General features: G+C 42.4%; 1 long non-coding RNA gene across 1 annotated transcript; it reads left to right on the top strand.

Annotated features, from left to right (window-relative positions):
- Positions 1-481: 481 nt before the first annotated feature.
- Positions 482-8,469, top strand: LOC126512614 (uncharacterized). The gene is made up of 3 exons (XR_007595101.1): positions 482-1,491; positions 1,704-1,980; positions 8,185-8,469. It is a non-coding gene; the product is annotated as an uncharacterized lncRNA (long non-coding RNA).
- Positions 8,470-9,330: the final 861 nt, after the last annotated feature.

The raw sequence follows: 9,330 nt of genomic DNA, 5'->3' as shown, positions 1-9,330 counted from the left end.
CTTGTCTAGCAAAGTTCCCCTTCTTCCAGGATTAAATCCAAATCTCCAGCACGTTCACCCATCACTTTTCTTCTCCCTTCTCCTCTTGTATCCTACCTTCTCACCTCACAAAACCTTGTCCTTTCCTAAATATGCAATTCCCTCATTCCTCTGAACATCTGCCTCGACTATTCCCTGAGCCTAGATGCTCTCCCCGCATCACACGAAGTTTTGTGTCCTGGGTATCTGGTCTGTCACAGCTCCCCGAGAAATGGCTGAATCGACTACCATGCACTAAGTATAGCTAGATCAATGCAGTCCCTGGCTATGCAATGACCTTCTTTGATCCAGGCACTTTTTAGAATTAATTTAGCACAAATTTTATTGAATCTTTTGGAAATGTGCCACTCTTTGAGCTTATATCAAATCTATGGTCAACTAACCTCCCCCACCCCCCACCCCCAAGTCTTTCTCACTGATCAAAGGCAAGTCTCTCTTGCTCAGTCCTTACTGGCTGGGCTTTTCCTGTGCAGTATAGGTAGAGCTCCATTCTCACTTCCCAGTTCTTGCTTGTATTGCAGCGTAGGACCCTTCAATAACTTTATTTTTTCCTTCTCATTGTGTTAAGCCTATTACCATGTGGAATCATAATAACAGCCACCAAGATTCAGGCAGCAGATTTCTTAACAGCTGATGCTCACGGCCACTGTAGAGAGATACACGGTGGAAGTCTCAGGAAGTATTCATGTCCCTGCCCTGTGGGAGCCATTTTAGTTAAGACCCAATCTTGGAAGCACACTTCCAAAGCGGCTGATTTTAAAATCTTGTTTTAATCATTAGAGTGAAAAAAAAAACCCCACAGTATAAAGAGGTAGGATGCAAATGCATCTGATCAGACCATGGAATAGTCAAATTGGAGCAAGTCTGGAACTAGATAGCCACACGGAGAAGCCGCTGCCCAGAGTTTAAGTAACTGATGACACACTGTTAGCCCGGAAGGAAGTACTCTCCTTCAAATAAGCTTTGAAATATAGTGCTTAAAGCAAATTCTTTCAGTAATATCTTAAGCAAAAATTGAAAATATTCAAATGAGACGAGGGGTTTCTTTTGGTATGCAAGAATACTTCAGTTAATGGAGGTTACTATAAGATTATTCAAATTATGATACATGTCATGTGCAGACTTCATAGAGGACTGATTTATGATTTTGTCACTTGCTCCACCTCCTCCTGGCTTCGCCTTCCCGGGGCTTCCGTTGCTCCCAGCCTGTGGTCTGTCTTCTCCCCCCACTTGTCTCTCAGCACGTTTGTGAGGCAGGCTCATGTCAACGGAACAACTGCTTGTCAAGTCTGCTTCATGGTGTTGTAAGGCAACCATGGCTTCTACAGCCATGGGACAACTTAATTCTGAAGGGCGGTAGGACAGCAAAGCCACCTCAACACGTCTTTACCAAGATCGAAACTCTTGACTAGGAAGGCTAGAATCCCGAGACTCTGTAAAGAGCCAACGTGGGTAAGTAAACATGCTTGAAAATGATGAATCCTCAAGATCTTGGGGTCCTCTAAAGTCAAACAGAAAACCTCCACCCCATCCCCACCCCTATTCTAAAGAAAAACTCCTTGCACGGTAGCACTGCATCCTCTGTTCCCAGGCAAACACTTTACATGATGGCGCTTGTACTACATGAAACATGCCTTTTCTCTCTTTTCCTTTCTGATTCCTAGAGTCAGACCTCAGCACAGTGTGATCCAGGAAGCACAATGTCTACTCCTTGGGCACCAAAAGGCTTACAAGTCCTGTGAAATGGTTCAGAAATCCACATGCTGAGTATTCACACCCTGAGAAGACGTACAGAAGGATGGACTGCAAAGATGGATAGAGAATTAACCGATGCGCAGCTTTCTTCTCTGACTCATGACTTAGCATGGTGACGTCATCTGGATCTAGTCCTAGCACACCGCTGGATGACTTGTGGGAGGCTGGACACAATGATGGACTACGGTGAGTAAGACAGTGCTGCTAAAATGACCTTGGCAAAGTATCAAGGAAAGGTCAAAGGGAGACGAAATGTCAAAACAGATTTATTGGTGAGATCAGGCAGCCCTCCATCTGACAGTGCTCCCTGGGAAGTTTTTCAGGATATTCTTTGGAATAAAGCAGTAAGAAATAAACTAGAAGAGAACACAGATTTTCTGCTTTTTAGAATTCAAATGCTGATTATCCCCTGAAAACTGGGGTTGATGACATGATATGCTGCCATGGAGGACCCATTGGATCAATAGGATATAGGAGGCAAGGGACAGGGGGGAAAATGCTGGATGATTCCTTAGTGCTTAGGCATCTGTCATGGAAGCTAGAAGACTAGGAGTACTCCCAACTGTGAGACAGCCAAACAGCATAACAATTTTCATTTGTAGAATTGAAAAAAAAAATATGAGCTAGCCTGGAGAGGATGGCATACACCTTTAATCATAGCACAATCAAGAAACAAAGACAAGTGGATCTCTGAGTTGTCTACAGAGTGAGTTCTGAAATGGACAGGGATATACAGAGAAACTCTGGAAAGAGAGGGAGAGAGAAAGAGAGAGAGAGAGAAAGAGAGAGAGAGAATGAACCCAACAATCCATAGATCACTTCCCCATTCAACAAATATGTGATTTGGATACAGTGGCTAGCATAACCTTCCTGCTGACTCTCTGGCCTATTGGACAAGGGTCTCTAGAGAAGTAAGAGGCAAGTTGGAGCCTCTGAAACTTCCCAATCATGACCCCATCACGTAGCTGAGACAACATTGTGTTCTGAAAGAGAATTGGTGTCAACATTAGACTCAAAGTATATGGGGATGGTGTGTCCCAGCATAGCCCTATAGAATCACATATAGCCCTTCCAAAAACTAATCACATCATGAAGTATGGCAGTGGGCTATAGACTTAGCTAAGTGGTAGTTCTAATCTCAGCTGCTGAACAGGATGTGATGTCTTTACTAAAACTAGACCAACACAGCCTCTGGCGCTCAGTGTGTTGCTAACGATCTGGTGACTATGTTCTTTTCAACCCTCATCAATAAACAGGATCAAAAGCAGGTCTCCTTTTAGTGGCGAGGGTATCAGTTCTCATTGATAGTCTTGCCAAAGGCTATGCGAAGCCTCTCGTGCAATATCACAAAACAGACTGCAGAAATCTTAATTGTCTTACTATTCCAGAAGCATATGGAATTTGTTGGGACATCATTATTATCATATTTAACACAGTAAACAGAAGTGACAACTTAAATGTCAGAAGGTGAGAATAAAGTCTCACAAACGTTCCCCACTCATCCCCACAGTGACCCTCTTAGGAGTCCCATGACCTTGGGGCGTGCTTGTGCAATATCTTTGAGATAAAGAACAAGATGTGGATCTTATATCTTATTCCAGTTTTCTATCGAAACCTCATCCAAAATGCATGATGACAAAATATTACCATTTTATTGTACTAAAGGATTCTGTAAAGAACGAGTTTGAACATAAGGAGAATAGAACATCAGATTAACCTATCTCTGCTCTGTTTGCATTCGGCTTTTCGAAACTGGGTGTCCATGAAACAATTTAGCCCACATGCCTTAAGGCATCCCTTCTAATAGAATGAACATGTTTCTCTTCTGGGCATCTAAAATAGTCTTAGTGATGTAACATATTGGGAAGCCTGAGAAAATAGTCATTTGGACCACTCTCTGTCCTCTGTAGCTCAAATGAAGAACCCCCTTTGAGAAAAGCTTACTAGAGCCTAAAGTAGTAAACCTCAAATGCCCGGGAGTAACTCAAACTTGGGACCTTGAAGGGTCACCAGAAAATATAATAAAAAGCACAATCAGATTCTAGGAGATGAGACACTCTCTTGATGGAAGGAGTGTCAAAATTATTGGACTATATTAAAACCACAAAACATCTTCAGAAATTCAGAACAACATGTATTTCTTTTGGGAAGATTCGCTGACCCATTTATTGGATGACCGTAAAGTCTGCTAACTTTGAGTATCTGTGATCTGCAGCAAATCTGAGCTATAGTACAAAGGACCTGTACCCATCGATATGGCTAGTAGATCATGCAATGTCTTCTGTTGCAAACAAAGGAGTCATGTGTACGGAATCACTTTAGCACCCTGTAAGGAGAGTCTCCCATGTACCCTATGGTGCTGGAGGTTAGCCTGCCTTTGGAAGAAAACTTAGTGCCATTTGAACACCAGCTCCTTCCTGAGCCCTAACAGAGATGGGTTGTCTTACCGTGGGAAGCTGACTAACCATGCATCTGGAGCTACCCACCAGAGATGGATGGTATCAGATCTACAATAACAGCTACAATATTGGATGGGCAGCACAGTAACCCATTCAACAGTGGGAATGTCAAGAAAAATCAAATGGGCACAACTAAGCCCTATCTTTGCATATTCCTGCATTTCTTAGCTAAGTTCATACCCAAAGCTTTATAGTTTCCTGTAACCAACCAAGAGGGCAGATAACTGACCACAACTCATAGGTAGGTGGCTTTGGCAGGATGCAAATAAAGGAGCTATGAGTGGGGTGGGAGTGGGGTTACTGCCAGGTTATAGATATTCAGAGATATCCATAAGGGCAGTAATGGCCGCTCCTTCTAGTAAACAATTTGTTTGGGAGATTTTACCTGAGTTAAGGGTATACCTGGGGCCATGAGTGGTGGCAAATGACTTGCTGTCATTTGTGACATGGGTGAGACTCTCAAAGAAACAGAGCTAGTCATGTAGAGGTAGATGGGCCTGTGATACAGGACACACCTCACAGAATGGGTCTTTGCGTCAAATCAAGGTCCCTGGTGCAAGTGCAGCACTGAACGGAATGTCCTCCTAGCGAGTCTGTCTTCCCAGATGCTTCAGGATGCGCATGGCAGAGAGGAGATGCGGCAGGCAGAAAGGGCACAAGCGTGACACTGTCGGCACAAATGCCATCTCATCTCACCAAGCCCAGCCTGGCATCTGCTGTGCTCAGTGGCTGGCTTTCTTGGCAGAGACTAACATGGAGTCCTCTGTAGAACACACAGCTCTTAAGATGGCTAAGCAGTGGTAGACTTTTTTTTAACCTTGAGTGCCCTCTGTCCAGAGGAATCTGTGACTCATTCTAACCTACTGACACTCTTGGGTATGTGTTTGCCTTTCTTGCCGGAGTGCCTCTGTCAGCAGTGCCCACAACTTAAATGTCCTAACAAGTTTTCACAGGATGTTTGAGGACAATTCGCGCCAAGAGTTGGGATCCAGATGGCAGGACAGGTTCCACTCTCCCACTTGGGGAGGCCAATCCTGAAATGTTTCTTCAGTTGGCCAAGCAACGTGATGTTCTGTTTGAATTCTGTACTGAGCAGCTCAATAAAGTACCGTGGTCATCTTTTTCTCCTTTAGAGTCTCTCACTCTTCCACCTGTAGCGCTTGCATTTCCTAAAATGAAGCCCTGCATGCATACTCCTTTCTTAGGTTTTGTCTGTTGAGCAAATTGTGACTAAGATACTGTCCCACCTATACATATTGTAAAAAAAAAAACAAACATGGTGTTCTTCTGTGAATTGAAAAAGTCCATATGTTATAATGGACAGTATCTACTCACACTGGCCCTGATATACAGTAGATACTGTGTGAGGTTTGGAAGGATTCTAATTATGACTGTCATGCCCACCACACTGGTCTTGGGAAGGGCTGTACAGGCAGTACCCTCCACAGTAGTGAGAGCTTTTCCCTCACCAAGCAGACCATGCTGGCAACAACTGCTTCTCCACATGGGAAAGGGTGCTTGTTCTCACTGGAAAAAGGAGACCCTCAGTTCACTATGCCCTAGAGACACTTGTGCTCAAGGAAGGCACTTTTGTTTTCTCCTCTAGGAAATCATCCTTCTAGCTTACAAAAGATTCCGCACCCATCCACATGCATGCCTCTGCTACCCTGTTCTCAATGTCCCCATATTTTGTTCAAAGAGTTTTCCCAGTTTAGAACCAGAGCACAGCTCAGTATATAGTTTAGTCTATGGGACATAGCTGGTAAGAAAAGCATATACTGTTAAGTTGAGACAAGTTTTGGAAATTATTTACAGCTAGGAAAACCTTCCCATGTGACAGATAAGGAAACTGAGTCTAGAACCTCTTCCAAATCTCTTCCTCTTTCATGAAGCTAGGTTCTAGGATCTATCTATGAACTATCTGGCAAGGTCTATGAACTGTTGTCATTGCCTAAATTAGGGTTTCTTAAAACTTCTCTACTCAAAACTCCTTTTTCTTTGAGAAAGTTTTACAAGACTCCAAGTACCCAGGTACATAAGATAGGTACACAAACCAAACATTCCTGACAAAAGCATAATGAAATTTTATAACAGTTCATTGCTGTGCATATAAATTTACTGGTAGGAAACAAGAAAATTTGCATACTAATGAGGTGGTTTTGATCATTTATTTTCTACAAAAGAATTAAATCTTGGCTGAACGTTTGAAACTGAAGGACATAGAGTCTCTTTGATGACTTTAAAAGTCGATCAACATTTCGACTTTGTAATCGTCAACACTGAGAACACCACTTTGCATAAATACATTAGCTACAAAATGGCAGAATTGTGTTTGGAACAATTCCAGGAGTTTTTGAAAATTCTGTCACAATCCCAAATCAAAATTCAGTTAACACCTTTCTGTGAAACCCTGGTCAACAACTCAGTTAGTCTTGAAATCAAGCATTCAATACATTCTAGTGCAATACATTCTAAAGATACATTAATTTTATCTTTACATAAAAAATGAGAACAGGAAGATATTAAAAGTCTATGTGTTCTATAATTAAACAATCATGCTTCTAGAGGAACAGAAAACTTTGTATATACAGGGATAAAACAGAGTTCATAGGACATCTCTAATCTGTGGTGTGGGAGGTCCTTCTATCTCTTTGTTGCTTTAATTGGTTAATGAATAAAGAACTGCTTTGAGCCTATAGCAGGACAGAACTTAGCTAGGCTAGGAAAACTAAGCTGTATGCTGGGAGAAAGAAGGGCAGAGTCAGAGAGACACCATGGAGCCACCGCCAGAGTCAGATATGTCAAAACTTTGCCCGTAAGCCACTGTCATGTGGTGATACACAGATTCATAGAAATGGGTTAAATTAATATGTAAATGTTAACTAATAAGAAGCTAGAGCTAATGTGCCAAACAGTGATTTAATTAATACAGTTTTTGTGTGATTATTTCGGGTCTAAGCTAGCAAGGTGGCTGGGAACCAACAAGCTCTCTTTTTCAACAAATTGGCGCCAACATGGTGGACTAAATCCATGTAAAACCTGAGGGTTGAAAAGGAAATCTAGACATTAAAAAACAAGTTTAGTCACTTTTTTTTCCAAATGGGATTTGCTTGGCGTGGCATGCTGTGGCTCCTTTAAGAGAGGTCTTACTGATTCCGTGGTAGCAGCTATGCAGTTTCGAGACTGCAGTTTTCTGGCTGTGGGCTGTGCTGCTATCATGAACTCTGACTCTTTCGGGAAATGGAGAATTTGGATGGGGTTTGTATCAGCATTATGTGGTTTGCTTGGTAGCAATGTGGGCCTGGAAGTGGGGTGGTATGTGTGGCTCAGAGGTGCAAGCAGCTCCACCATGCTGGACTGGGTGGGCAAGCAGAAAGTACCATACATACCATAGTAATGGTGCAGCTTAAGTTTTAGACTGGGCAGGCAAGCAGGAAGTACCTTATATACCACAGTAATGCCACAGCTTAAGTTTTAAGAAGTGCTTACCATTTTAAAAAGTGTTCCTGGACACTAAAAAATTACAGATATGCAATAAAGACAAATCCAGATGAATCATAATGTTGACTAAATCTATGTAGGCTTGGAAGAGAGAAGAAAAAGAATATAGAGAGTCATAAAATAAAGTTAATGCTTTAAAAAAGGGTAAAGTCTTTAAAGAGACAGAGTACAGATAGTCATAGATTAAAAGAAGTAAAGAAAAATAAACCAACAAGCAGCTCTCTTCAGATAGCATTGGTGGGCATGACATTGTATGTGACATCATGTGCAGTACAAAATGCACGTGTTGCATACACAGAATTAAGGCTGCAGTGAAGCCACGCTGTGCAATGCAAGGTCATGGTGCACTTAATTTTGCACTAATCTTTTTCATTGCATGTCAGAAACATTTTACTCTTGCCAAATTTTTTTTTTTGTTGTTGCTCACAAGGTAAGAATCTGGGTCCTTTACTAAAAGCAGCTGTAGGAGATGAAAAAAGTGAGAAGTGGAAGCACCAACCAACGCTGCGCAAATTAAAAACACACACTTTGTACAATGCATGATGTTTCTGGCGGGATTTCATAGAAACACTGGGCAACCTCCTTTGAGCGATTGCTAGGCACCTGCACAATTAGAGAAGGTGGCTGCATTCTTATTGCTTCAATGTGCACTGAACATTGGGTCAGAAAACAAAGGGAGAATGAAAAGGAGTAAAACAAAAGGAGATTTGTTGAATGGGCATTCGATTGTTGTGTTTTCAACAAGCTTGTGGACATTACTCTGGGGCCTTTGACTCACTGGCGACATATCTTTCCGCGTGTTCTGTTGTTTGCGATAGCCGATCATATTTCACTCGAAGATGAAAGGCAAGACTGACAAAAACACTCCAGTTATCAAGCCTCTGGCTATAAGGAAGCCAAGCAGAGATGTAGGTAAGCTAGTTTCCAAGAAATGGAATAAAGAGCACAAGGGATTGGTTGCAGCTCAAGCTCTAGAGTATTCTTGGGTTCCCATCTGTTCGCTCTCACTGGTCTCTACCTGGTCTGATGGCTTCTCTCCTTATCCCACCCAGATGACTGCTCCTGATGCTACACAGATTAGCTAATAAACGTGATGTGCCTGCCACCTACACTTAAGGAGAGAGCCTGCCCCCATGCTCTCCTCCCATTCACAGTAGGTAACTGAGCTGAGCCATGCTTCTCCCATGACTCTTTACATTTTGTAAGCACAGCTAACCTGTGTCCCCAATGTCCTATAACATATGTCTTCATTCTATTAGTTTCATTCTACATAAGACAGAGAAGATCCTATACATTGGCTCCTATATGCAGGTATGGTCCCCAGGATGAACACTTCTGGCTGGAAATGGCAGGAAGGTGGCCCTGAAGGAAGTGAGCTTTGCAATAGGGATGACATTTCCACATTACCTGGGCGGTGGGAAGGGTGTTTTGTGAGGGACTGGCTTTATACCTTAAGCAATTTGAGGCCATGATTCGATCCCTCATCTTCAAAGGAACATAGGAATGAGGGAATTCCTTCATGCAATACTAGATAGTGGCTAACAACATGTTAGTGTCTGCATTCTTTGATTAGAAT

Source organism: Alexandromys fortis, unplaced genomic scaffold (genome assembly GCF_014885135.2).
Source record: "Alexandromys fortis isolate MF-2015 unplaced genomic scaffold, M_Fortis_MF-2015_v1.1 scaffold_76, whole genome shotgun sequence".
Taxonomy (NCBI): domain Eukaryota; kingdom Metazoa; phylum Chordata; class Mammalia; order Rodentia; family Cricetidae; genus Alexandromys; species Alexandromys fortis.
The sequence above is the reverse complement of the archived record's forward strand: the minus strand, read 5'-3'. Positions and strand labels throughout refer to the sequence as shown.